Source organism: Bombina bombina, chromosome 7 (assembly GCF_027579735.1).
Source record: "Bombina bombina isolate aBomBom1 chromosome 7, aBomBom1.pri, whole genome shotgun sequence".
Classification (NCBI taxonomy): domain Eukaryota; kingdom Metazoa; phylum Chordata; class Amphibia; order Anura; family Bombinatoridae; genus Bombina; species Bombina bombina.
The window spans coordinates 78,583,160-78,598,040 of record NC_069505.1 but is presented as its reverse complement, the minus strand read 5'-3'; the positions used below and the strand labels follow the sequence as shown (position 1 = coordinate 78,598,040).

At 37.3% G+C, this 14,881-nt stretch overlaps 1 pseudogene; it reads left to right on the top strand.

Annotated features, from left to right (window-relative positions):
- Nucleotides 1-8,012: 8,012 nt before the first annotated feature.
- The window catches only part of LOC128636230 (zinc finger BED domain-containing protein 5-like), a 28,454-nt pseudogene continuing 21,585 nt past the window's right edge, over nucleotides 8,013-14,881 (top strand).

The following is a 14,881-nucleotide window of genomic DNA, read 5'->3' as shown; positions in this document are numbered from 1 at the left end:
TCACAAGAGAGAAGTGTATGCAGGTGTTCTGGTAAGAGGGCGAACTTTGGAAAAGAGCGAACAATGTCACGTCCTGTGACATTACATCAGCTGTTTCAAAACTTTTGGACCTAATGTGCATGTGTGTCAGTGTCATCACATACCTGGCTGCATATGTCACTGGTAAAATATTTAGAGCTGTGAAATTCCGGAACCCTTTCTAGAGCGCATGCGTGGCATTTTGTATCATAAATGGTGCGCTCATGGAAAGCTGTTTATTCGGCTCCTCGGATTTACTGCTGCAACAAATGTTTGCTCCCTTCAATGTCATTGTGTTTCATACACGAGCACGGAGACTCAGCTTTACAGTAGTAGTAGTAATGGGAATAGTTGCAGTGGGGGGGCGGAGATCCGAATATTGCTGAGGAGCCGAATAAACAACTTTCCATGAGCGCACCATTTGTGATACAAAATGTGATACAAAATGCCACGCATGCGCTCTAGAAAGGGTTCCGGAATTTCACAGCTCTAAATATTTTACCAGTGCGGCCAGGTATGTGATAACGCTGGCACGCATGCGCATTAGCTCCAAAATTTGTATAAAAGCTGATGTAACATCACAGGAAGTGACATGGTTTGCTCTTTTCCAAAGTTCGCCCTCTTACCAGAACACAGGCACCAATTAGCAGCAGCTCCCACTAGTGTATGATATGTGGATATTCATTTTTTAACAAGGGATACTAAGAGAACGAAGCACATTTGAAAATAGAAGTGAATTTAAAAGTGTCTTAAAATAACATGCTCTATCTGAATCATGCAAGTTTAATTGTGACTTTCCTATCCCTTTAACTATGGAGGAATATTTGCAATAAAAAAAGAAACTATGAAGTAAAAAGTGTTAAAATGTATATAACCAGTATACACACTTTATACTAAGGCTGTTTAGGTGCTCAGTCAACATCAACAGGACGTAACTATCAACCAATGAGCATTAAGCTGAACGCCTATTAGTCAATGAGGTTTAGTAGGAAGCAATTATTGGCCAATAAACATTAATAGGATATACAAGTTTCAATTTTATGAGACATAATGGTCAAAATTAAAAAAAATGTGTGCATGCATTTTAGTTTTGAATATAATTACTTTTAAAATATTGGCAAAACTGATTCTAGTTAAAGGGACACTAAACCCAACATTTTCTTTCATGATTCAGGTAGAAAATACAATTTTAAACAACATTCCAATGTATTTCTATTTTCTAATTAGCTTTAGTTTTTAGATATCCTTTGTTGAAGAAATAGCAATGTACATGGGTGAGCCAATCACACAAGACATCTATGTGCAGCCACCAATCAGCAGCTACTGAGCCTATCTAGATATGCTTTTCAGCAAAGAATATCATGAGAAAGAAGCAAATTAGATAATAGAAGTAAATTAGAAAGTTGCTTAAAATTGCATGCTCTTTCTAAATCATGAAAGCAAAAATTTGGGTTTCATGTTCCTTTAAAGCTGTGCTTAAGCAGCAAATGCTAATATGTTATTCAATGGCCTGTGTACACTCTTTTAAGTAATGTGTAAACTAGAGAGCAAGTGGTGGCGTAAGGCATGTCAGCGACTATCTAGTTAAAATCATACAAGCCACCACTGAGTAGGTCTGGTGTTTGAATGCTGGTGCACATGCTATGCCCAGCATACGTATGTATGCCGATGAAACAGTTATAACTTTTGCTAGAAGCATTTTTTAGAATAAAACAACATTTTAAACATTCTTCTATTTTAAATTGAAATGCACTCATGAATGTGTCAAATTTGACTATAATGTCCCTGTAAATTACAACGCTTTTACTTCATATTCAGGTTAAACAAAAACAAGAGGATTTTGTGGCACTATACAAAATATTTATGTTAAAAAAACATAATTGTATTTGCTGCTTGTTCTTATCATTGACAAACACTTTTGTATTAAAGGGACACTGAACCCAAATTTTTTCTTCCGTGATTCAGATAGATCATGAAATTTTAAGCAACTTTCTAATTTACTCCTATTATCACATTTTCTTCATTCTCTTGGTTCTTTATTTGAAATGCAAGAATGCAATTTTAGATGCCGTCCCTTTTTGGTGAACAACCTGGGTTGTTCTTGCTGATTGGTGGATACATTCATCATCATAAATAAAACAGTGCTCTCCAGAGTTCTGAACCAATAAAAAAAGCTTAGATGCCTTCTTTTTCAAATAAAGTTAGCAAGAGAACGAAGAAAATGTGATAATAGGAGTAAATTCATGCCATAGAATTGACAGAGCAAAGAGAGGAGGCGGCATTGTAATTTATGTTGACAACTCCACAAAGTTCACCCCCATACAAAAATCTAGCTCTCCTGCCACCTTTGATTTCCTTTCTGGCAAAATTGAGATCCCGTGCAGTAAATCAATCATTGTTGCAGGAATCTACCACCCACCTAGCTCCCCTGTGCATTCCATTTCGGACATAGCACAGCTCCTTAGTGAATCCATAACTCAAAACCCAAAAAGTGAAATTTTGGTTTTTGGAGATTTTAACATCGATTGGCTGAATCCAAAAAATAACAGTTGTCACTCACTGTTTAAATCTTTGCAGCTAACGCAATTAATCTCCTCCCCAACTCGCATAAACATCAAAAGCCATAATCATACCCTGCTCGACTGGATTCTCTCCACTTCTCCCAACCGAATCCAGGAGGCAGGTGTTCTCCCTAACAATTTCAGTGACCACTGCTTAGTGTACTGTGTGCGCAAAATAAAGGCTACTAAATCCTCTCCCAAGGTTAAAATCACCAGGTCCTTCAAAAAATTTAATCTTCAATCATTTCTAAATGACATCAAGAACCTCCCCTGGCACAGATTAAACCTAATCCCAGATCTAGACTCTGCAGTTGAATTCTTTCAGTCTGAACTCCTACAAGTTTGGAATTTACATGCACCGCTGCGTAAGGTGAGAGTAAAAGGAGCACACTTGAATTGGATCACAGCTGACCTCATTCAAATGTACCAATTTCGGGATTCATTGTGGTCAAAGTTCAAGCATACTGGCTCTATGAATGATCACTGTGTATATAGACAATGGTGAAATATATGTACTAAACAAACAAAATTGGCTAAGGCACAATATTTCTGTGAAAATCTACACAATAATATATCTAACCCTAGAAAGTTTTGGAAACTCATAAATAACTTACAAAATCCACCAATCCACTCCCAACCCTCCACTGTCAATGTGGATAACCAAAACCTGCAACTCCCCTTAGAAGTAGCAAATGCCTTTAACAATTATTTTGTCGGATGCTCCACCACCCTGATTGACAAACTAATAAATGACACGCATCCTGAAGCTACAAATGTGGATCAGGCCCCACTAAAACAGCAAAGACCCAATATAGAGAAGTTCAATTTTAGACCTGTACCCTTCAATGTCATTAAGACACACCTCAATAATCTAAAAATGAAAAACCAGTCAGGACCTGATCAAATCCCAGCAATGCTGTTGAAGCTCAGTGCACCAGCAATTGCTAAGCCTGTCACAACCCTAATTAACAAATCCTTGGTGTCTGGATACATACCCAAACTCTGGAAAACTGCAAGAGTAGTGCCTATTCATAAAAGTGGGGAGTTAACCTTGGTTTCTAACTATCGCCCTATATCATTGCTCCCAGTATTGTCAAAAATCTTAGAAAAATGCGTCCATACGCAATTATGCAAGTATTATCAACTTTCTAACTATCTGACCCCTGATCAATCAGGTTTTAGACTGAATCACTCCACTACAACTGCCCTCCTAAAAGTTTGCAACGACATCCAAACTGGCATGGAACAAGGAGACCTAACTGGAGCTATTTTCCTTGATTTTGCTAAGACTTTTGACACAGTGGACCATGACATACTACTTCTCAAACTAAAAAACTTGCTGATCGCCCGTTAACCTGATTTAAATCATATGTATCGGATCAATCACAATATGTCTCTGTTTCTAACAGTGACTCCCTCCCTCTCCCGTGTTCCCCAAGGTTCCATTCTCGGCCCCCTACTATTCACATAATTTATAAATGATTTGCCTAATGTCTGCAAATCCTCACCTGTACACATGTACACAGACGACACGGTAATCTATGCAAACAAATCTGATCTGCCGCAGCTTGAAGCAGTGCTCCAAGACCAGTTCTGTAACACACACTAACTTTAAGTTAGATTTTGTAGAACAAATATATGCAAAACAGTTATTATAGCAGACCATATAAATAAAGGTTGTGTCTCACATAATCTATAGTGGGTATTTTATCTGGAAATACACACATATAAACTGAGTGAGTGGAGTTTAATATGAGAGTTAAAACTGTTGTGGCCAATAAGTGAGTTAGATTGTGGTTCTCACTAAAAAGTTGTAATTGAATGAAATAACAGTTTTAACTCTGAAGGTTTAGGACTGCATAGCAAAAATATGATAAAAGGAAAAATATGGGTTTGTAGCAAACAATAAATATGAGGCAAAAATTACAAAAGAGATAATGTCCAGAAAACAAAAGAAAAAGTAACGTTTTTGTGAAAAAATGTAAAAGTGACAAAATGGTTTTATGACAGAAATATATAAGATGATATGTCCAGCAATGACTCACCTCCGGAGGGAGAAAAAGTAACAATGGTGGTTCAGTGATTGTTTTTAAGGCAAACCGCTGAAGTAGTTTGAGGGGAGAGCAGCTTACAGAGCTGCAGCGTCCTGTTCTGTGTAAACCGGAAGTGAAGGTCCGTGAAACCGGAAGTGGATAAATGACACGCAAACAGCGTGTGTTCAGTAGCACAGAGGGAAGTCAGAGTCCTCAGTGAGAGCGGCTGTGCAGGGAAGCATGCAACTTCATTACCAAGCAAGGTATTGAATGTTGCAGGCTCCTTTATAGCCAGGACTCAGTTAGGGATATATCTTTTAAAGAGACAGGCATTTGGTATTATGACAAGTTCACAGGAGTAGAAAAGTGGATCTCGAAAAACAAACTCTTCCTAAACAATGACAAAACTGTCACAATGATCTTTGGAACGGGACCTAAATTACAAAAATTACAAAATTCCCATCTTCGCATCAAAACAAAATCCAGTTGCACACTGACCGCAGTCCACTCTTTTAAATACTTAGGTATGTTGTTAGACCCCAATCTATCTTTTGGACTCCACATAGAAAAACTTGCCTCTAAACTTTATCCAAAACTAGGTGCCCTGTACAGAAACAAATCCTGCCTCAGCCCTACAGTAAAGGAAAAGATTGTACAGCAAATGCTGATACCTATCTTGGATTATGGGGACATATTATATGCACCTGCTCCGCAAACTCACCTTAATAAACTAAATACGTTATATAACTCGTTCTGCCGCTTTGTGCTACAATGTAACTACAGGACCCACCACTGTGACATGCTAAAAGAACTAAACTGGCTGTCACTGGAATCCAGACGCACCCTCCATCTTTCCTGCCTTGTGTTTAAGAGCCTTTCTGGGAAGCTTCCACCCTACCTGAGCAGAATGCTCTCCTCTGCTATTCCCACCTCCTATAACCTCCGATCCAGCACATTATTTAGCTTGCCTCAATACAAAAAGAAAGCAGCTCGATCCTCCTTTTCCTACAGAGCACCACAATTATGGAATGACCTCCCTCACACTTTAAAACCTTCCCCAAGCCTAAAATCCTTTAAGAGATCCCTCTATACATATCTCAAAACAGAATGCTCCTGTCATGGTTGATTAAATATTTCGTACCTGTTCTATGTTAAATGTTTGCATATGTTGTGTATTATTATTGTTTTTGTATTTTATTGTACACGATTGTATCAATGCAATGTTTTGTGATCCCAGGACATACTTGAAAATGAGAGAAATCTCAATGTATCCTTCCTGGTAAAATATTTTATAAATAAATAAATTAGAAAGTTGCTTAAAATTGCATGCTCTATCTCAGCGGTTCCCAACCTGTGGTACGCGTACCCCTGGGGGTACGCGGCAGACAGGTTGGGGGTACTTGAAGATATTACTTGTAAAGGCGGAATTTTACTGCCCGTCCGCCATAAACATGTCCTCTATTACTTGTAATGGCGTAATTTTGCTGCCTGCCATAAACATGTCCTCAAATTTTTTTTTAGTTATTTGTGTCCTCCTAGCAACCTAGCGCTACTGATCATTGGACAGTGTAAAATGCATGCGCTACACTTGGGCTGCGCTACAGAGAACACAGGAGTCTGGTGAGTGTCTGCGTCTTGCTTCAATGCACGTCTTCATTTCCGGCAGCCACAGATTGACTTGACTGGCACCCGCTGTCCACACAGGTGATACTCACAGGCTCTCATTATTATTGCCTGTTATTATCACAGCTCCCGAACTCTCTGTATTTTACCACGGGGTTATTATTCCCTCCACTTGTGTGCGTGTTACATTTTTCACTCGTTTGAGCTCTATGGCGCCACTATTGCAAATAAATTTTGTATACCGCAAAACACCGGTCTGTGCTCCTCTACTTGTTTTTAATTTTAATGTTTTTAATTTCATTATATTACCCTGGCCTTGACAGATGACAGACCGTAGCACCTACTGTACTCAAAATCTCAAATCCACTTGCTTATATTGGGCTCAGCCTTTTATAATATTAAACAAGAATTTAAAGGCAAGCAATGAGCAGAGAGGCTGTAGTGACTCTGCTCAGTGCACATAGCTTACTAATCTCATTTAATATTATAAAAGTAATTTTCTAAAAAACATAATTTAAAAACATAAGGACACAGTAATAATATGATATCCTCCTTGTATCCAAAAATTTGCAATCATTTAATTTTTTAGTATTCCTATTGCGCATTTGTTAATGCCAGTGTCAGTGATGCTATATTGATATTACAATGAATGTTTACTTTCCATTTTAACCTTGGTGAACTGTATTTGTTCCATACTTAGGTGAGAAACACTGTTATACATTTAATAATTAAATCTATGAGTCAGTGTTTCTCACCTAAGTATGGAACAAATAAAGTTCACTTATATTCATTATAATATAAATATAGCATCACTTGCATTAACATGTGTGCAATAGGAGAAGAGTAATGGAAAATTAAATGATTGCATATTTTTGTGCAACAGACTAAAAATTTTGAATATAAGGACCACCTGATGTTGAGACTGAGGGACTGGGGCCAAGAACCAATACATTTATTGTAGTCTGCTAATTTATTTAATGAACAGCTTTAGGGTTTCATATGTGACTGTATATCATGTATTTGTAAAATTAATCACACAACATATAATTATACCAAGAATCTGGTTTTCACAAGGACATATTATTGCCTACCTACCAAATAGGCCTGTTTTTTTGTTTTTCCCTTTCAAAAATTGGCAAAATAAAGGTATCACAATATTTTGGGGGGTCCCTGAATGTCAGGTTTGAATTTTTAAAGGAACTGCATCAAGCTTTTAATTATTGAAATCACAGTATCTTTTTATTAAGGCAAGTTCTACTGTCAACATTTAATTTACTCTATCAGTGCTGACATACAATATGTACAGGCAATTTTGGCTAAATAATTCATAAAGATAGCCTTACTGAGGTCAAGGATACATATTTGTGTGTATGGATTTGTGTATTGTTTTTATCTTCCTGGGATTTATCTATGACCTGTATTTGGTAACAGTCTGTTGTGTTTTGTTCTATCTAGACTGCAAAGGAATTGCAGAAGAGAGGAACCTGAGTTTACTAGCGGAGACCGTTTGGGATCAAGTACTTTCCGCCCTGGTAAGAGTTTATGCACTTAACACCTGTACATTGCGTCTAACACTCTCCCCTGCATAACCTCTGACACTGTCTGCATCATTATGACATAGCTCACCGAGTGAAAGGTTCACCTGCACCCAAGTTTTAAATAGATAGACTTCAGTCACAGATACAAAAACACATGCTTTGGGACTGATCTTTTTTATGAGTGCTTCATTTTAAGTGTTTAGCTATTTATTGATCATTGAGTGACTTTGTGCCCCGAAATGGATAAGTGGTTGAAAACTGGAACTCTTAAGAGAGCTGCAGTTAGCAGTGAAATTCAACCTGCTGATTCGTCAACTGCAAGTACTTCAAAGCAGTCTGATGATTTAGAAGTGCAAGGGGACCAGGGTGTAGCGACTGATAGGCCTGTTCTTGCAAGAGATAAAGTTAACACTATTAAAAAAACTAAAAACATCAGTGCTCCACTAAAGAAGAGAAAATATTCCGTTGAATACTTGAGATATGGATTTTCGTTCATGGAAGATGAAGACTGTCCAAAACCACTGTGCGTTGTTTGTGGAGAGATATTGTCTAACGGTAGCATGAAACCATCTTTAATGATGCGCCATTTAGAGACAAAACATCCAATTTATAAACAAAAAGATGTAAGTTTTTTCAAGTGACCATCAAACGGCCTTAATCTAACTTCTTATTTATTATCTGCTAACAAAGTCCATGAGAATGCGGTTGAAGCACCATACAGAATAAGTTACCGTATTGCTAAAAGCGGTACAAATCATACAACTGCTGAAAAATTGATATCTCCTTGCATCAAAGATGCTGTTCAATGTATGTTCAGTGAAGACATGTACAAAAAATTAACAATATTCCCTTATCAAACAATACAGTTTCACGCAGAATTAAGGACATGTCTGACGACATTGAATCTACAGTAATTGAAAGAATAAAAAGGAGTCCCTTCTTTTCATTACAGGTGGATGAAAGCACTGATGTTTCCAATCTGTCGATTTTGCTTGTCATTGCAAGATATTTAAATGATAACGTGCTTGAAGAAAATCTTTTACTTTGCTATCCTCTCACTGAAAGATGTACAGGTGAAGATATATTTAATGCCATTCAGTCTTATTTCTGTGAAAAAACAATTGGTTGGGCCAATTGCTGTGGTGTTTGCACGGATGGTGGAAAATCTATGTCTGGCTGTTATAGAGGTTTATGTTGTCGCATCAAAGAGGTTGCTCCCGTTGTAGCTTGGAGTCATTGCTGTATTCACAGACAAAGCCTAGCGTCCAAACCCCTGCCAGATTCATTGAAGGGAGTGCTCAATCAATCTGTCAAAGTTGTTAATTATATTAAGGTTAATTCAACAAACTCCAGACTATTCAAATATTTGTGTAAAGAGATGGACAGCCTCCATACTACATTATTGTTACACACAGAAGTGAGGTGGCTGTCACGGGGAAAAGTACTCACAAGATTGTTTGAATTGAGACATGAAGTTCAAGTTTTTTTTGAAGACCATCCTTTTGAGTTGAGCTCTAAGTTTCATGAAAGTGAATGGCTTCAACAGCTTGCGTACTTATCTGATATTTTTTCAGAAATAAATTAACTAAACCGCGGATTACAGAACAGTTCGATAAACATCTTTAAGGTGTCTGATAAAATCGAGTCTATGATCAAGAAATTGGATTTTTGGGAATCATGTTTCAAAAAAGACCAGTGTGAAGTTTTTGACACACTTCACAGTTTCTTATCTGAGAACGAGCTGAAATTGTCAAAAGTTGTAAAAAGTAGTATAATAGCCCACTTAAAGGGACTTAAGATTTCGTTCAGACGGTATTTTCCAAAGCGAAATAGTGAAGAAAACTGGATTTTAAATCCATTCAACGAATTGTTTTTTCAACAAGCTGAAAAACTTTCATTTTCTGAAAAAGAAAAATTGATTTAACTTTCGACTGATTCTTCTTTACAATCTGATTTAAAAAAAAAGAGATGTCATTGAATTCTGGGCAGCGATGAAAGAAGAGTACCAAGAACTCAGTGATAAAGCTATAAAATATTTACTACCTTTCACAAACACAGAGCTTGTCGAAAGAGCATTCTCGTCTTATGCGTATATTAAGAATAAATACCGCAGTAAGCTTGACGCAGCTCCTGATTTGAGGTTATATCTATCTTCATTTGAACCTGATTTTAAAAAACTTAGTTCCATGAAACAAGTTCAAGGATCACATTAACAATATGAAGAAGAGCCATGTTGGAAGACTTTTATATCAAGAAGAATAATTGTTATGTTCTTTTATCATAAGTTAATAAGGTTAAAAATATTTGAATGCAAGTTTTATTTGTTTTGATCTAAAGTTAGGCTGCTATAATAAAAAATTGAAATACATTATGTAAAATCAAAATTAAAAGCCTTTAAATGTCATTATGTTAATTTGAGTCATTTGATTTAGCTGCTAACCTAAGAAAATAAATGTGATGGGTGGTGGTAATGAAGAGAGGGGGTACTCATAAATGAAAAGCCCAATCAAGGGGTACGGGAGAGAAAAAAGGTTGGGGACCGCTGCTCTATCTGAATCACGAAAGAAAAAAATTGGGTTCAGTGTCCCTTTAAGTACAGTGTCCTTTTGAAAAAGGGGCTTATTTGAGCCGAGGAGAATGCCAAGGTAACTATTAGTCCTGAATAAAGGAAAGTTACAGGCAATGTGTGAAGTAAATCACTTTTATTGACACATATGATAAGCAAAGAAATGATTATACATTAGGCAAAACATTGCTTTGTTTGTTAATGGCTTGCTAGTTGCTAAAGATGGCATATACTGGCAGAGAAGAAGATTACAGTTATAGCACACAGAGGAGGAACTCCATCTCATCAGGTGACAAACACTTTGTAGAAGATATTCAGCCTAGTCTCATCTCAACAGGACCAGTTCAGGTTCAACATTGTGACAATACCCAGACTCAACACTAAACCAAACTGTCAACCTGCATCACTCTGCCTGCAATGGTGTCAGTGAGACAGCTGTGACTCATCCGCAGCTCTTTGACCCCCCCCTTCCACAGAATCACAGAATCACAGAACTAACTATTTTATTACAAAACTATGAACAAAATAATAAAAAGCAGAAATGTTGCGGCTTTCCTGACAGTTGTTTATTACACATAATAAAGTTACTTTCTTATAGCGCTATGCAGTACTAAAAGCCTATATTGTTTATGTCATCCACAGAGCAGGAAAGCAAACAAAGCCTTATTTCCAAGGCATTAGCTGGCCTGCAATTATATGCGCTATCTAAAAGCAACATTTTAATATGAACTGCTAATACATTAACTGTTTGATCAATTATTTGTGCATGGAATTATGCAGATGCATACTTGAAGGGACATGAACCCCATTTTTTTTCTTCCGTTATTTAGAAAGAGCATGTAATTTTAAACAACTTTCTAATTTACTTCTATTATTTAATTTGCTTTGTTCTCTTGATATCCTTTGCTGAAAAGCATATCCAGATAGGCTCAGTAGCTGCTGATTGGTGGCTGCACATAGATGTCTCGTGTGATTGGCTCACCCATATGCATTGCTATTTCTTCAACAAAGGGTATCTAAAGAATGAAGCAAATTACATAACAGAAGTAAATGGAAATGTTGTTTAAAATTGTATTCTCTACCTGAATCATGAAAGAAATATTTGGGGTTTAGTGTACCTTTGAAGGGACAGTCAACTCCAAAACTTTTATTGTTTAAAAGATAGATAATCCCTTTATTACCCATTCCCCAGTTTTTCATAGCCAACATGATTATAATAAAGGATTACTTTCTGTTATAATTTTTAAGCTAAACAACTAACATATTAAAGTTAATAAACATTAATTAAAACCTACTGACCTATATTTTCTCCAAAATGAAGTTTCATAACGTTCTAAAAGTTATATCTTTTATTCGCCGATGATGTCACGTTATCCTGCCCACTATTTTCAGCACTGAGTGTTCAAAATACTTAAACCAATAACTTTGTGTTTAAAGCGCCATTTTGAAACCTAGGTATTGTAAACGGATTGTTACAGAGCAAAGGATACCCATGGAGTGGGTTTGGAAAACAATTACATTTGCAGACAAGATTTCTGATATACGGTAGAGATATGTTAATGAAATGCTATTGATAAAAAGCGTATTTGGGGTAGTTAGTTAGTAACAGGCATAGAAAATATTTACTTACAGTGGCCCTTTAATACACGTTTAACCTCTGTGAATACCTTGTATCTAAGCTTCATTTGACAGCCCCCTGATCACATGGCTATTTATGTATTATCTATTGACTTGCATTTTAGCCAATTAGTGCAGTGTGAGCCACAACTCCATGGGATAGAGCACAATGTTAATCTATATGGCTTACAGGAACTAGCAGTCTCCTGTTGTGAAAAGCTAATTAAGAGGCTGTGTATAGTGGCTTACAAACAGGCAGACATTTAGAGGTTTAAATGTTATAAAGTATATTAATATAACAATGTTGGTTGTGCAAAGCTGGGGAATGGGTACTAAAGGCGTTATCTATCTTTTTAAACAATAAAAATCTTGGTGTTGACTGTCCCTTTAAGTGTGTTAATTTTAGTCTTTATTGCTTTGATCTCCTGCCTGTGACCTGTTCCCAGTCTGCGTTTGCTCCCTGCAGTGCTCTACCTTTGTCACTCCTGGGGGTCGATCCGATAAAAATCGTCGCCCGCAAAAGCTGGCGACGCCAATATTTGCGCGGGTTTGGTATACTATATACGGCGTAACCTAGAAGTTACGCGCGTATATTTCTGCCGTCGCCCGTAGTTTTTTGGGCCATAGGCAGGTATACCAAACCCGCGCAGTTTGGTATCCAATATACAGCGTAAGGACTTACGTGGCGAAAATGGAGAAATCTTACTCCATTTTCACCTCGCCACAAAAAGCAGCCGTAAGAAGCCTTACGCTGACTATTGGAGCCCCGTAACTCCCTAAACTGGCTGCTAAAATAAACCTAACACCTAACGCATGCGCAATGTCTATCTCCCTGTCAACCGTGATCCCCCGCCGCAATCCCTAATAAAGTATTTAACCCCTAAACCGTCGCCATCTACATAAACTAACCCCCTACTGTGAGCCCCTAAAACCGCCACCATCTAACTGATCTATCCCCTAATGTGAACCCCTTACACCGCCGCCATCTATATTAAAATTATTAACCCCTAATTTAATCTACCTACCCCGCCGCAAGCTATATTATCTATATTAACCCTAAGTATATTATAGTTAATATAGTTATTACATTATATATATTAACTATATTAACCCTAATTATATTAGGGTTAATATAGTTAATATAGTTACTATAGTATTTATATAAACTATATTAACTCTATCTAACCCTAACACCCCTAACTAAATTCTTATTAAATAAATCTAATTCATATTATAAACTAAAATATTCCTATTTAAATCTAAATACTTACCTATAAAATAAACCCTAAGATAGCTACAATGTAATTAATAATTACATTATAGCTATGTTAGGGTTTATATTTATTTTACAGGTAAATTGTTAATTATTTTAACTAGGTATAATAGCTATTAAATAGTTATTACCTATTTAATAGCTACCTAGTTAAAATAATTACCCAATTACCTGTAAAATAAATCCTAACCTAAGTTACAAATACACCTACACTATCAATAAATTAAATAAACTACAAATATCTATCTAAAAATACAATTAAATAAACTAAACTAAATTACAAAAACAAACAAACACTAAATTACAGAAAATAAAAAAAAGATTACAAGATTTTTAAGCTAATTACACCTATTCTAAGCCCCCTAATAAAATAATAAAGCCCCCCAAAATAAAAAAATTCCCTACCCTATTCTAAATTAAAAAAAGTTCAAAGCTCTTTTACCTTACCAGCCCTTAAAAGGGCCTTTTGTGGGGGCATGCCCCAAAGAAAACTGCTCTTTTGCCTGCAAAAAAAAACACAATACCACCCCCCAACATTACAACCCACCACCCACATACCCCTAATCTAACCCAAACCCCCCTTAAATAAACCTAACACTACCCCCCCTGAAGATCTCCCTACCTTGTATTCACCCTGCCGGGCAGAACTCCTCATCCGATCCGGGCAATGTCTTCCAGCAAGCGGCAGTGAAGTCTTCTTCCATCCGGGCGATGTCTTGAAGCAAGCGGCAGAGAGTCTTCTTCCATCGGCGATGTCTTCAAGCAAATCGGCATCTTCAATCTTCTTTCTTCGCTCCTCCACCACGGAGCATCCACCCGGCACGACGACTTCCCGACGAATGAGGTTCCTTTAAATGACGTCATCCAATATGGCGTCCGTCGAATTCCGATTGGCTGATAGGATTCTATCAGCCAATCGGAATTAAGGTTGAAAAATCTGATTGGCTGATTGAATCAGCCAATCAGATTCAAGTTCAATCCGATTGGCTGAACCAATCAGCCAATCAGATTGAACTTGAATCTGATTGAATCAGCCAATCAGCCAATCAGATTTTTCTACCTTAATTCCGATTGGCTGATAGAATCCTATCAGCCAATCGGAATTCGACGGACGCCATCTTGGATGACGTCATTTAAAGGAACCTCATTAGTCGGGAAGTCGTCGTGCCGGATGGATGCTCCGCGGTGGAGGAGCGAAGAAAGAAGATTGAAGATGCCGATTTGCTTGAAGACATCGCCGATGGAAGAAGACTCTCTGCCGCTTGCTTCAAGACATCGCCCGGATGGGATGAGGAGTTCGGCCCGGCTGGGTGAATACAAGGTAGGGAGATCTTCAGGGGGGTAGTGTTATGTTTATTTAAGGGGGGTTTGGGTTAGATTAGGGGTATGTGGGTGGTGGGTTGTAATGTTGGGGGGTGGTATTGTGGGTTTTTTTGCAGGCAAAAGAGCAGTTTTCTTTGGGGCATGCCCCCACAAAAGGCTCTTTTAAGGGCTGGTAAGGTAAAAGAGCTTTGAACTTGTTTTAATTTAGAATAGGGTAGGGAATTTTTTTATTTTGGGGGGTTTATTATTTTATTAGGGGGCTTAGAATAGGTATAATTAGCTTAAAAATCTTGTAATCTTTTTTTTATTTTTTGTAATTTAGTGGGGTT